General features: G+C 43.4%; 1 protein-coding gene across 1 annotated transcript in view; it reads left to right on the forward strand.

Moving 5' to 3' along the window:
* LOC308176799 (uncharacterized protein) overlaps window positions 1–13,657 on the forward strand; it is a 521,877-nt gene extending 508,220 nt beyond the window's left edge. The window contains exon 10 of the transcript XR_013938632.1: window positions 12,292–13,657. The gene's annotated coding sequence lies outside the window, so the exon portion shown is untranslated. The remainder of the gene's footprint in view (window positions 1–12,291) is intronic.
* Window positions 13,658–13,943: the final 286 nt, after the last annotated feature.

Consider the following 13,943-nt stretch of genomic DNA (forward strand, 5'->3'; position numbering starts at 1 on the left):
TTCAGTTTCCTGGTGCTGGACGTAGCTGTCCTGCCAGGCCATAACTCATTTTGGGGTGCTGCCATGGGAGACGAAGGTTGGGTAGGCTCTGTGTCAGCTGTGTGGCAGTGCTGAGGGCTCCTTCTGCTCCACACTGCTCCCAGTAAAAGTGATTCACTAGGGGCATCTTTGCCCAAGATGTTGTCAATGACATGACCCTGATATCTACATCCATGTGTTTAGGGATGCACACACATATAAAAAGAAACGGTAATTATTTTTTTATTTTTTTTTAATGCTAGGGATCACCATTGCAACAATATACTTATATATATATATTACAGCCAGATTCTCTGGATTACATTTCAGCATTACTGCACAGCACCTCATTTATCCTGTTTAGTGTTGGAGTGCTGTGATGCTGAGAGAAAGTTACAGAAATCTGAAATGTAGAAGTTTTTTATCCATTGTAAGTGCTGCTCAGAGTCATCCTAAAGTCAGGAATCATGCAGAAGGTATATTCTCTGGGAAAAGCAAATATTTCGCTCTCAGTCTGTTTATCCCTCCTTGTTTACAAAATACTCCTCCTTTCACTTTAATAAATAGAAGAATTAATGAAAGCTTTTTTGGCACCCTGGCTATTACTTTTATATAGCTGTCAAAAGGAAATGTGAACAGGATTGACAATTTCATTTATCTTTGTGATAGAAATGCAAAGTAAAGAATTTGTAGCAAGTTGTGTGCACATCATAATAAAAGGGCAGCAAGAAGCCCTTTTCCAGCCAGTGCAATTTATTTACCTCTTTTCAAAATCAGTTTCTCATTGTGTGCCTACAAATCTGCCTGCACTGAATATGCATTCAAAGAGAAAGTAAACAGGACAAGTTTGAAAGGATATTACATAGGAAATTGCAAAAAGTACTTTATAATTACTTAGAAGTTTTGTCAAATTGGACAGTGTATTTTTGTGCATTTCAATAGGGTAAAAAATGGACTCGGCTGATGACCATGGGAAGGGGAAGCCAGCAAGAGACAAGGGTGGTGCGTAGGTCTGCTCAGGCTTGTCGCAGTGCCCATCACTGCGTCTGTCCCCCGCACAGGCGGGCCTGCCTCCATGGGGTCTCGTCTACAGAGAGTCAAAACCAGAGAAAATGATGACCTGGGGCACAGAACTGATTTATATCTGCCTTGATTAGATACTGTTACATGGAATGGAGCATGAGATGGAGGTGCTGAAACTGAGACCGTGTCCATAATAGTTACTTACGGACACAAGCAAGGCAGTTTTTATAAACGTGAATGCTGAGTGCCCAAGCACCTACCAGAAAATTTCAGATTATTGTCCACATGAGTGGTGAGCCATGACAATAAGCAGTTGGGTGAAAAAAATGGCTCTCTGTGCCACTCTGGTATTTCCATAACGTCCTACCCAAGGAATAGATCCCCGCCATTAATATTTATCTAAGACAAAGGCTTATGTGATTCTTTGAACTGGAGGTTTTGTGGGTCTTTCCTTTTACTCTTCTGTGCAAAGACTGTATCTTATCTCCAGCACAAAGACAGGGATAAATCCAAAATCATTGCTGAGTCCAAGACAAAAAGAATAATTGGCATTTGGTTTGGTAGCACTAGCATGCGGTATCAGGAGCACCTTCTTCCTTCCCTCTGTCTCTTGACACCACAAGTCAAATGTGGAAATAATGGTAATTATTCTGCAGAAACAATGCGGTGTTTCATGTGCTTTCTCTGTCTGGCATTTCATTGAATTTGCAAAAATCTGACAAATCTAACCAACCATTAAAATCTGTAATAACTATGACAACAAAAAAGCATGCTCTGTGGGAACATACACATGTGAATGCAGATGATGAAGAAACAGAAGTAGAATTTCTGACTCATGATGAAGAGACTGAGTAATCTGGTCAGACTGTTTTAGTAATTCATCATTTATTCATTAGCTTGTACTGTAGCATACTCCTATTTATTTTGAGTGCAAAGGCAAAGTACAGCTGCACAGACCGAAGGCAGAAAGCTAGCTAAAGGATAGTTTTAGGACAGATGGTATCCTAGATTTGTAAGAAGGCCTTTCTATAATTAACAGTGGATTCACCGCATCCAAAACGTTTGCTTGTGTAATGTGCCTTTGTGTAGTATCAGGGTCATGCTAAAACCTATCAATTACTTTGCAGAATTCATAAAAATATAGACATCTAATATATTTGAAGAGTAAAAAGTGAGTCATTAGCTGCATTTTTATTTAACAAGTTTAATTTTATAAATAAGATTTTTTTCCCCAGGCTACCATTTCTCATTATGCACCTATATAAATTTGTGCTATGGTATTAACATTTCATAAACTGCAAAGGCGGTTTTCTGTCAGGAAATAGGGCAGAAAGATTTCTGTGCAATACAACTTAATAACATATGAAGTTATAACTCAAACACTTGTTCAATGTTTTTGGAACCAGCTCTGTGTCAAAAGTGCAGGTTTTTTTCTACTCAGCTAAGCCACAAGTTCAAGTGCAATCAGGTGAACGTTTTAGTCTTAGCTTAACCTCTACCATTAGACAAAGAGTCTGGAAAGCTATCAGCTATTGCTCAGGAAAAGGTCAAAAATAACTGCCAAAGAGAATGAATTCTTTGTTGCTCTATGTAGGGGTTGATCCAAAGTCAAAACAACAACAAAAAATCTTGTAAGAAAAGCTAGATAAATATGTCAGTATCTTAAAAGCATAAATTATTGCAGCAATTACATTGGAGGGAGAAATCTACTTGCTTCTTAAATCATCTCTGGTATTGACTGTAGCCCTGGAAAGGTGAGACCTTTCATCAGAGCAAGTGCCCAAGGTGAGCGCAGCCACCCAGAACTCAGGGAGGCCACCACAGCCTCACCGCTGCATCCTCACATCCCCGTATCCTGTCTGTCACTGCCTGTGGCTGCCTCCCGAGGTGGTTTGGCACAAGGGAGGATTGCCCAGAGAGTGAGCATCTCCTGGGCTTCCGCTCTCCGGAACTTCATTCTCCCCATGTGAGCCCCAGTGATTCTCTGGGAAAGCAAAGAGTTTCATTTTGGGGGGTTTCTAAACAAGTTTTCCTGCCTTTCCCACCCCCTGGGTTGCTGTAGGTGCTCATAACTGTCCGCACATACAGAAGCGACAGGTTATTCCAGCAGGTCCCTCTTCCTTCCCACAGCACCTCTCCCCTTTCTGTAGGGCCATGCCATGCCATTGGAATTATTTTGAAAATTAATTATTTCTTTCAGCCGTGACCACCATCACCAACTTCAAGCCTCTGGATTCCAGAGATTTGTTTTTGTCTTGATAGTATCACGTTGACAGAGAAACTATAGACAACAGAAGAGCTTTCTAATAGAAAAAATGTTGCTTGTTATTATCAGGATTTTCAGTAAGTGTTAGCTAATCTGTGATTCACTGTGATGTACTTCACCAGAGTCTCATTAGCCAACCAAGCCTGCCTAATTGACTTGGCATTTCTCATGCACACAACAAGGCCATGAAGTGGGACTTTAAAAGACTTCCTCCCTGACAGCAGAAAGTCTTTTGTACGAAATCATAAGCAGCAGTGAGGAATCATCACCCATATGATAAGAGGAAGCCCTATCAAGCAGATGATATAGTACTGGTAATCAGTGTAAGATGAAGCATGTCAAGGTTATGATTTTGAAAGCCAGCTAGGAGTGGAGGTTTTGATAAATCCCATTCAAAGCTGGCTTTGAACTCTTTGGTGTAGTGCTTATAGCAAAAGCGATGTGTATCATCCAGGAAGAAAAGACAGAAAATATTTTGGTGAGGTTTTGGCTCTGGAGCAGATCTCAGGAGCACAACCAGATAATTTGGGCAGTGCAATACCAAGTAGCCTCTTCTCGTTTCATTGACAATCCCCAGAGGGCTCGTCCCGGTCCCTGTGGCTATCGCCCTCGTGCCAACAAAGCAAGGTGTGCTGAGCCCTGGCGTGCTGCGGCCGGTGCTGGCAGCACAGAGCGGGACCGGTGCGCCTCACTGCCTAGGTACGCAAAAGTGCTTCTGACATTTCTCCCCATTTGTTAGAGCAGCCATCTGGCCAACGGACTTGTTCTGAGGTATAAAGCACAGCTCAGAGAGGCTTTATTACTAAGATGCAATAAAAATAGATAAGCAGAAAACATCGTGTGTAGAGCTTTCGTACACAGAATAATAATGCTGGGGAAACAGACTGAATTTCCACGTTCCAAGCTTAAGTTGGAAGCTCTGGAACAGGCCATGAGCCCACACACACAGCTGTAAGAAAAACACCGATTTTGCTGGGAAAGAATACTCTAATCAGTGCCTTCCTCGCAGTGTTCATCTGCTAGCAGTGTTGTGCTTGAATTAATTCTAGTTATCTCTGCAGTTAACATCTTCATAACTGCTTTCTGGGTTCCTCTCGAAAGCCTAAACACCACAGTAGTGGAAACTGGTGAGCGTTAGCAGGATCTCGGCTATATATAAAGAGCTCTCAGGGAGAACAGACATTATAGTCAACTCTGTACGGGATTATGAGGGTTATCTCCTAAAAAAGATCAAAATAAAACTGAGACCTTCTGAACAATGGAAATCTCTATCTCTAAGTAGCAGTGTAGTCAATTTATTTAAATATCTATTTTTATATGGTGGATTAATCTCAGATTAGTGAAATAAAGGCCTTAATAGTTAAGTAGCTGTAAAGATTTGAATTCTACCATTTTTACAGAGTTGTTACTGTTTATTTCAAATACCTCTCTGCCTAATGACATAAATTATTCCATGGGGAAACAAATACACACCTTCAGTTTCTGGTTGCAGTGTGCTCAAGGTGGGTGCTGGCCTGAGCTGCCTGCAGCTCACAGGGGCTGGGACAGAAGGTGCCTTGGCACAGCGGGGTGAGAGCTGCTGCCCACTAGCAGCATACCGCACAAATGTCATCCATACAGCCTGATGCCCAGAAACACGAATGAATTCCTAGCATGTTACGAAGCTCGTCCTTTCCAATCCACCTGGATACCTGCCCCTGTGTTTGTATGACTGCCCGCAGTGAACTGGACAGGAATGAATTACAGCTTGAGAAATAGTCATTCTGCTCAAAAATTTTCTCCCCGTAGAAGGCTTAAATCAGAGCAAAGTCATATGTGAGTATCAGGACTCTTACCCACAGAAGAGACTAGGAAGGAGAAGCATGTTTATACATCCAGCCTTTGTTATCTTCGTGGTTACCTAAATTAGCCTCCAGAGCTTTCAAAGGGCAGCATCTGAAGACAGGCACATGCTTATCCCTAACAGGAGCCACTTTGAACAAATATGTCTTGCAATTTTTTTCTAAGCATTTCTATTTCTCTGCAAATAGAACTATTTGTCCATTAAACACTTTGTTAGAACTATTTGCTCACCTCAAAGGATTCATGCCATAATGATCTTTTGTCTCAGACTTTTCTAGTCTTGCAGAGTTTTTTGCATGCTTTGTAATCTCCACACTTTTGTAGATTAACTGCTGGAACTTCTGTGTTTCTACAGTGGCCATTATTAGTATTTTAAGCTGGCAAAACCTATTTAATTTTTTGTAAAAATCAAGCTCTCCTGAGTGTTTTACTGAATCCATCTTCCCATATGTTCAGTGCCTGATCTGAGTACTGGGCTTCATCTGTAGCCAGTGTTCCTGCCCACCCTCTTTCCACTTGACAAACTCCTGTCTGCTGAAAATCGATTGTTAGTTGCCACTCTGTAGAGCACAGTTTCTAATCTGCACATACCCAGCACGCTGCTGAGGTATCGTTTTGGTGTTCCCTATTTTAATCAGTTTAAAGGGCTGATGCAGAAAACCCTTTTAGAAGTTATCCAGTTCAGATCTGGGTGGAAGGGAGGCGAGGAGGGATTATTTTTAATCTAATTTCCCTGTGAACAGTGAGAAAAACATCAGAGTCCGCAGATGAAGGGTGTGGAATCAAGAGCCGTCTGCCTTTCAGCTCTCATCTTCTTTCCTTTGCTCATGGCAGCATCTGCCCAGGTCTTCTGGTGCCACAGTCTCCTTGGAGGGTGGGGAGAGGCTCTTGTTTCTGAGCCGTTTGTGACCGAGCAAGTGATTTAAATCCCATAAATTCTTGAAATGTTGGTCCTTTGGGGCTGAACAGCTCTTCCTCCTTTGGGAAGAATTGCTTTAGACCTGCAGGCTACAGAAGAATTACAGAGGAGAAAATTCAGCCTGGCTGGGAGCGGGCTCTGACCTTCCACACCAGAAGCCCAGAAGCAGCACTCGCGCCTGTCGGTTTCTCAGGTCACTTGCCAGAGCGATCCCTACTTCCAGGCTTTGGACATAGCCCTTCACAAGTCACTCTGCCTGATAAACCTGCAGACTGGTTTCTTCCATTTTGGAGGATAAGCAGTTCAATTTTCTAGATAGATTTTTCCTCAATCTGAGTCCCTCCTACCAAGGCTATAAAATGTTAATGCTATCAACAGGCTGTACCCAAACCTCCACAGTGCCACGTCCCAGATCAGTACTTACTCCTCCACGTGTGTCAGCCCCAAGGCTTTCTAACTGCAGCGAGCAGTGAGGAAACACTAGCAAGTAATTGATCCTGCTTGAACAAAATAGTCATTTCAATTCTAATCTAGGAGCTAGAGTCTCTAACAGTCTTTTTGAAACAGTGGGTAGCGGGCTGATTCACCAGTAGACTGAAAGGATACATTATTGATGAAAGGGTTATCTGCTAACCAAAAAATGCATATCTTTTCGCATTCCCTTCTCTGTTGCAGACACACATGCTGCCATGGGGGGTGTGGGGAGGTGACCCCCTCTCAGGCAGGCTGCTACAGGCTGCGGAGATGCTCCGCGGGCATCCCCGTCCAGGCTGGCTTCTGGCAGTGGCCAGGGCAGATGGGAGGAACAGGACTGGAAGAGGGAAGCTGGCCCAAAGTTTCTTTTTATTTCATAAAAAGAAAAGTAATACAAATGATTAAGTCAGAGCATCTAATTCATCTGTACAGCACTGGGTCAGGTGTTTCAGCTGATAAATGAAGATATGGACTTATTAGCCTTGTTTTGGCAGAATTATTAAGAGCATGTTTACCTTCAGGCTCGTTAAGGGAGACATCTAAAACCAGAAGCATCCAAAATTAATGGATGCTTTTTGAAACTGTTGGCTTCGATGAGTTGTGCTGCATTCTTTTTTAAATGGATAGGGTTTTGTGGTTTAGGCAGAGAGCAGCTGGGGATAGCTCCTTAATGAAATAAAAATACATTCTCGAGCTTTAAAGGAAAATTAATTAATACCTAGAAGCCTTTCTATACGTCAGCCCAGATATGGTGTGTTTAATACAAGATGTTTGTGCCTCGTATCGTTTTCTGTGTTTTATATATAGCATAATATTCTTGCTCTACTTGAACTTTTCTTTTTCCTGCACTCTTCTTTTATGCTCTGTTATCAATTGCCAGAACAGGATGTCTGTACGTGTTCTGACTGCAGTGGTTTAACAAAGGTCATGATTTTAGCTATATGAACTAAACAGGTTCTCACTATCAACACCTTTTCTCTCGCTTTCTCACTCACACATGGTTCAAACACGGAGGCATGCTATGTACTGAAATCCCTAACTAACAGTTGCAGTAGCTTGCATCCATTTGGAGCATTCCCTTGCATTTGCACAGCTTAAATGGCATTTACAGATGTATTTAATGTAGAAAATCTTACAAATCATTTAAAGTACAACAATGTCCAAACCTGTTTTAACTCCGAATATCATTTATACTATATATAGCAAGAGAAATACAGCCATATATATAAAAAAATGTATTTCATTTTAAACTGTCGGTAAAACCATGGGTCCTGACAAAAGGACCAAGCACAGGAAGGTTACCCCGTACCTGGATAATAAGTGTGGTGAGGCCAGGAAACAACAAGAGCCGCATCCTCTCTGCCATAGCTGCTGGTTTGTGCGAGCTACAGAGCAGCTACAGAGCAGCCACATCAGGAAGCCTAATGCAACAGTGCTTAATCAAAATGTTTTTCATGCCAGCTTTAGGTTCAGCTGGAGGGATGGAGAGGATGGACTGGAGGGATGCAAGAGATGACTTTTTAACAGCAATGTTTTTTTCTTGCAATAGTTTATCAGGCATTTATTACTTTAAAAAAAAATCAATGTGCACTAAACAAGTAAAACTCATTTCCCCACCTCCAGTTAATCTGGCTTTATTTGCTTAGTATCTGTGATGTTGCAGTAATTATACTAATTCTCTAGTCATCCATTGAGTATCTCTTGAAAAACTGGATAGATGTGACCTGAATTTCTAATTCTTTCAGTTTTTTAGCTTTGTACTACTAGAGAGCCTAGCATGATGTGATCCTGGCACTGCAAGTAATAAAAAAGAAAGGAAAAATAATCTCAACTGCTTTTAAAAAGTAAAGCAAACTCTTCAATTTTACACAGGAAAACATGTCATCTTCTTAAAAGTCTTGTACAGTAGCTTCGTCTCCTCAACTCGTTAGGACTTGACAGATTACTGACAAACTTATTGCAGTTCACACCAAAATGCTTGCAGAACCAAGGCCTAAGCTTTTAAGATGTTGCTGCAGATCTTGTCTGATCTGCTGGTTTCTTATATGGATTTTTTCCATATGAGATTCTGTGAGTTCTGTAAGGTCAAATGTATGTCCATTTTCTGTATGGCAGATATTACTAGTTTCTCTGAGCCTAGTAAGAAATAAAAGGCATTGCCTAAATCAGTGGTTTGGTCTGTTGCACCTAATTTATGTTTTTAGTAAGATAACTGCACTTTATTAATATTTTTTTTGCTCCAATTCCCTATTAATTACACCACTTTAAGAACGCGATGAATCGGGATGTTGGTGAGGATTATTGTGCAGACCCACAGGTAGGCTTGGCAGTATCCGGGTCCGTTACTGAGTGAAGCCGGGGTGACAGAAGGGCGAAGTGGGCAGCTTGCCCCGAGAGGTCCATGCCATGTGGCACAGCACCTGGCGGCAGGGCTGGAGTCGCTCTGAGCTGCTGCACGAGGCCCGTCCTGGTGGACGACGACTTGTACATGTTGTCTTGCTGGCTTATGCTACTCCTGTCTAAATGTCACGCAGTCAGTGTCATGTCTGCTATTAAAACTGGCTTACTCCTTAAATTTCAGATACAGTTTACAGTGGGAAGTAATCAGATTTTCTGACTGATTTTGACTTTATTGTAAGCACAGTGTACTAGATGAGTTATTGTTGCAGTGCTATGAATATATGTTGCCTTCTCTTTCTGTATGTTTTTGCATGAGCGTCTCATACTGTTAGATCATTTAACAAAGAATATCAAATAAGAAAGCTAGATAAAGTAGAAACTAAAGGCAATTAAAAATGCATTTGCTGCATAAAGCAAGAACTGTGCCTAGGTGAAATACAGAAACGTCCTTTCTACCTTAATCGGTTTTATGGACGGTAAAAGGAAGCTTTTTGGTGGAAATGTCATATGTCCAGAGTACAACAATGAATAAACCCAGCAAAACAGCACAGTCTGATGTTTTTAACCCTGAACTTCCCAATATAAGACAGTCAGTTCTTTCTCAAATACTGTGCTAGGCTTGGGCCTGTCACCTGGATCCTGGAGTAGCTCCAGGCAGTGCAGCCCACTGCTTGTGGGTGGGAAATAAAGCCATCGTGTATGCTGAGAACAGCACAGACCATGTGAACTTGCAGCACTTACGACCCTTCCTAACTTCTTACAGGAATACAAATAGGCAGTCGGATTTGTTGGGGCTTGACCACAACTGGGATCTGGGGGAGGGAGGGAGAGAAAGGAAGGGAAGGAAAGGAAGGAAGAATGCAATTATATCTCTTGATTTGATGTTAAACCAGTGACATTTTAAAGGCAACTGGGTTGACAGTTGCCAGTCTATTGTTACGAGGCAGAAGCTCCACAGTGAAGGTCACTGTGCTGGAAGCAGAGATGTGAACATTTTAGCATCTCTCTTTTTGCTTTTTTGTTTTGTTTTGTTTACATCCAATGCTCGCTTCTGCCCCTCACCTATTTTCTAGAGACAGTACCATTCGCAGAAGCTGCTCAGCATGCCGTCAGCGTATGCAGCTCCCTGGGGAGGCACCCCAAGCCCTGGAGCTTGTCTGAGCACTGCCGAGAGCTGTGAGCAGTGGCACGGCCACCCCGGCCCTGGGCCAGGGCTGCCCCAAACCCTCCCAGGTGTCATTTGCAGAAGCATTTACTTTCTATCAACAGAAGCGAAACTGGCCCCTGTGTCTATCAAAATATATCGGTGTGGTGAGAAAAGAACTGTGACAAAAATCTGAGAATAGAGTGCTGAACAGGACTTGCTTCCGCTAGAGGATTTAGGGCAGAGATGAACATTGATTAAATACAGTAGGACTACCGAGTCTCTTCATGTACGCTACAGTGCTTTTACACCAACTCAAAGTGAATGTCTCATCACATGCTTCATGTGTATAGAACTGGATGATTTTTGCAGCATTCTCCTTCTCAAAGGTGACCTGCACTGCTTTAATTTTTGAATGGATTAACTCCAAACAGCAGGGTATGAATTAAAGGCTCCTCGAGCAGCCGATAGGAGGTATTTTGGTTATTCGGATAATGGAGTTGCTAGTCATTTAAAAAAATTACAGGGAGAAATGTTCTTAAATGTCAGCAGCTACAGAGTGCTGGAATCACTTATGGGATTTCACGAGTTGCTATAAAACATGGTCCAGCAACAGCAAGAGCAGTCTCCCATTACTAGTCCCGTAAGTCTCAGTGTCTGCTTAAAGGACCAGATACTCCTCCGCTGTTAATTGCCATCAGCTCCTGAGGTCAGCGATGCTCCCACATTGCATATCAAATGAGATTTGGTGCTAACAGCGGACTATGAGATTAGGACTAAGAGAAGACAAAGATGACTGTCCCTTCACGAGGAATTCTGCTGTTTTCACCCAAGGGTCCCTTCAGACTCCTCCTGGCTTTCCCAGAAAGGTGCTCAGGATCCAGGAAGGGGACTTCAGAGCTTCTCCCAGCCACCTTCTCTCTAGGGGATGGCTTAGGAATGAATTCACTTGGATAAAGTGGCTAAGAGTCCTGCTGCCAGAGCAAATGCTCTGTGTTTCGACTTACCCTACAGCAGAGAGAGTCTTCTCTGCTAAAATCTAATTTGGACGTGGAAAGCTGTGAAAAAGCCACAGGATTTTTCTAGAAAAACAACCAATTTCAGTTTGCCTAGCTATGAAATAATGTTACCTATATGCCACAGAGTCTACTGTGGTACCTGAGTGACAGTTACAGAAAAAATATTGTCATCAACAAAAGAGCCTTCACTTTTAGCGCTGAATAGTTCTCCTCATTTCACTGAGAACTGCTGGTGTGGATGATGCTGCAGGATCAGCAACTGCAAAGGGAGCTACTCCCTGTGATATCCCTGCTTTCATCAACTGTTCAGGGCAGGAGCTTAGGCAGGTGATATCTTCTCTGCTGCAGAAGTCCCTTTTGCTGGCAGGATTGAATCAATAAATGACTTCACATGTTGTTATGATTCTAAGAGCAAAATGATTTGCACCAAATACTTGCCAGTCAGCTAGCAGCACAATAGTCCCCCATTATAATTTTAGTAGAAGATGAGAACATAAAAAAAGAGTCTTGTTATTACTCTGTTAAGACTGTGAAAAACACACTCATGTTCCTAATTCCTTACTTTAATTGAATACAAAGGTATCAGTGCTAGAGTGTTCAGTTCCTACATATAAAATCAAATTTGGTGGGTAATAAATACAGGAGGACTGAAGGTTTAACGTTATAAACCAAGGGACACATTCAAGATAAAACTGTCTTCACTTCAGCAACACTATTACTACAATAACAACCTTAGATTTATTAAAATAGAACTAAGTTCAAATGCATTTACCTTTCCTTTTCATTTTTATTACTTTTTTATATATATCTAAGAAACAAAACTCACTTAAACACGAACTGGTTATTTTTTGATTCCAAACCTTTATAAATTTTCACAATGCAGAAGAAATTTTTAAACATCAATTTTAATAAAACTTAAGTAAAAGTTTTTCAGATATGATTTGCCACTATTTCATGTATACAGCTGGTAATTTGATACAAAAAGGCAACTGCATTCTGAAAACATCTGGTTCTTTGGGGTAAAAAGAGAAGGATTTTACGTTGTGAAGTCTGCTTAGTAAGACAGCAAAAGAAAGCAATCCTCGTATCAAGGCCGCCAACTTTCCACAGCTACAGTTTGTCATCCCGTATGTATTATTTGTCTTTGGATGTTCACAGTTTGATGGTGCGTTTTGTTTATCCATAGGTGTTTCAAAGTCCTCCTGGCTGGAGTCCTCTGGAAGAGCCCAGAGTCACGGAACTGCCTCGCCCGCAGAGGACCAGCTAACCCATCCCAGGGATTTGCCTTGAAAACTTTGCTGCCGAGTGTAGGCGCTGCTGGATTTCCTTTCTCAGGTATGCCTGTCATGCGGCCTGGCAGGTGAAGCACTCACGGGGACGCTGGCAAGGTGGTGATAAAACTCACTGCACTGCTACATGGCTTAAGGCCATGTATGCGAAAAGAAATGATGCTTGCTTACTGCATGAAGCTCACTGAGCTTTTGGGTGGAAAAGCAAAGCGTAAGTGATTATTAGACTGTTTGATTAAATGGTGTTTAATAGATATTGCAATAAAAGCTTTTATGGTTGGCTGGGCCTGGCTGCACCTGCCTGGGGAGCTGGGCTCTGCCTGCTGGCAGGGTTCAGGCTCCCAATAAAACCTGTGCGGAGAGGCACAGAGCTGCTCTTCAGGCAAGTTGTCGTGGTCCTACCAGAGGGCCTCTGCAGGGTTCAAATCGTGATATGATCAGTAAAAGTGACTTGAAAATGCTCTGAAAAAAATGTCCAATAGGAAGTACCAATTTGATGCAGTTTCGGTATCCTTCAGGGTTGCATGGATGTTCTGAAGTGCCCAGCTGGAAGGGCTTTGAGGGGCAGAACCACGCCAGCCTCCAGCAGCCTGGCCAGGCTGGGAGCTAGCTGGGAAGCTGGGGACTGACATTCTTCTAAAAAGTGGCCTTAGGTATTCCAAAAATGAGTGTTTCTAAATAATTTTTCCATAGAAATGTTCGTGTATCTTTGCATTCAGGTATGGAAGGAAACCTTAAAAAACATAAAGGAAATTTCCTGTGGTCATAAAAGCCACTTCGTGTGCCATCCCAGTGATTAAATAAAGTTGTGGCTGGATAAAATGGTGGCTTAATGGAATTTCAGAGGGGAGAAAAAAGCCAAAGACACCTCAGGTTTATTAAAATACGGTTTCCCCTCATTGCTTACAGCAGAAATCAAACTATGCTTGTGGTTATAACTCACTGTAACGACTTTACTGACTTGACTCGCGAGCACTTCTGGTTTTTAATTGGGACATTTGCCTGAGAAACAGCTGAGCCGCACAAACGGTTTCTTTTTACGACCCGGTATTCTGAATCGACAGAGTTGTGCGTTTGGTTTTTCCGTCACGTATTTTAACAAGTAACAAACGCGGGGAGCTGGCAAGTCTGACAGCAGCTCTGGGCAAAGCCCCGTCCTGCGCCAGGAGGCCGGCGGGCAGGAAACCTCCGCGGCGGCGGCGGGAGGGAGGCCGGGCGGAGGCCGTGGCGGCGGAGGCGGTGCCAGGCCGGGGCCCTCCCGCCGGGGGCGGGCCGCGGGGCCGGGCCGGGCGCGGCCGCGGCGGGGGCCGCCCGGGTGGGCGGGGGGCGGGCCGGGCCGGGCCGTGCCGCGGCTCCGCCGTGCGGGGGCAGAGCCGGGGCCGCCCGCGTGCGGGAGAGGAGCCGCGGCCCCGCCGCCCCGTCGGAGCGCACCGGGAGCCCCGAGGAGGAGCGGCCGCGGCGCGGTGATGGGTCTCGGAGGGGAGCCCGGCGCCGCCTCCTCGCTCCTGGGCAGCGGGAGCCCCTCTTCGGCGCAGGGCAGCTGAGCCCC

This window comes from Anser brachyrhynchus (genome assembly GCF_964034855.1).
Source record: "Anser brachyrhynchus genome assembly, chromosome: 12".
In the NCBI taxonomy this organism is placed as follows: domain Eukaryota; kingdom Metazoa; phylum Chordata; class Aves; order Anseriformes; family Anatidae; genus Anser; species Anser brachyrhynchus.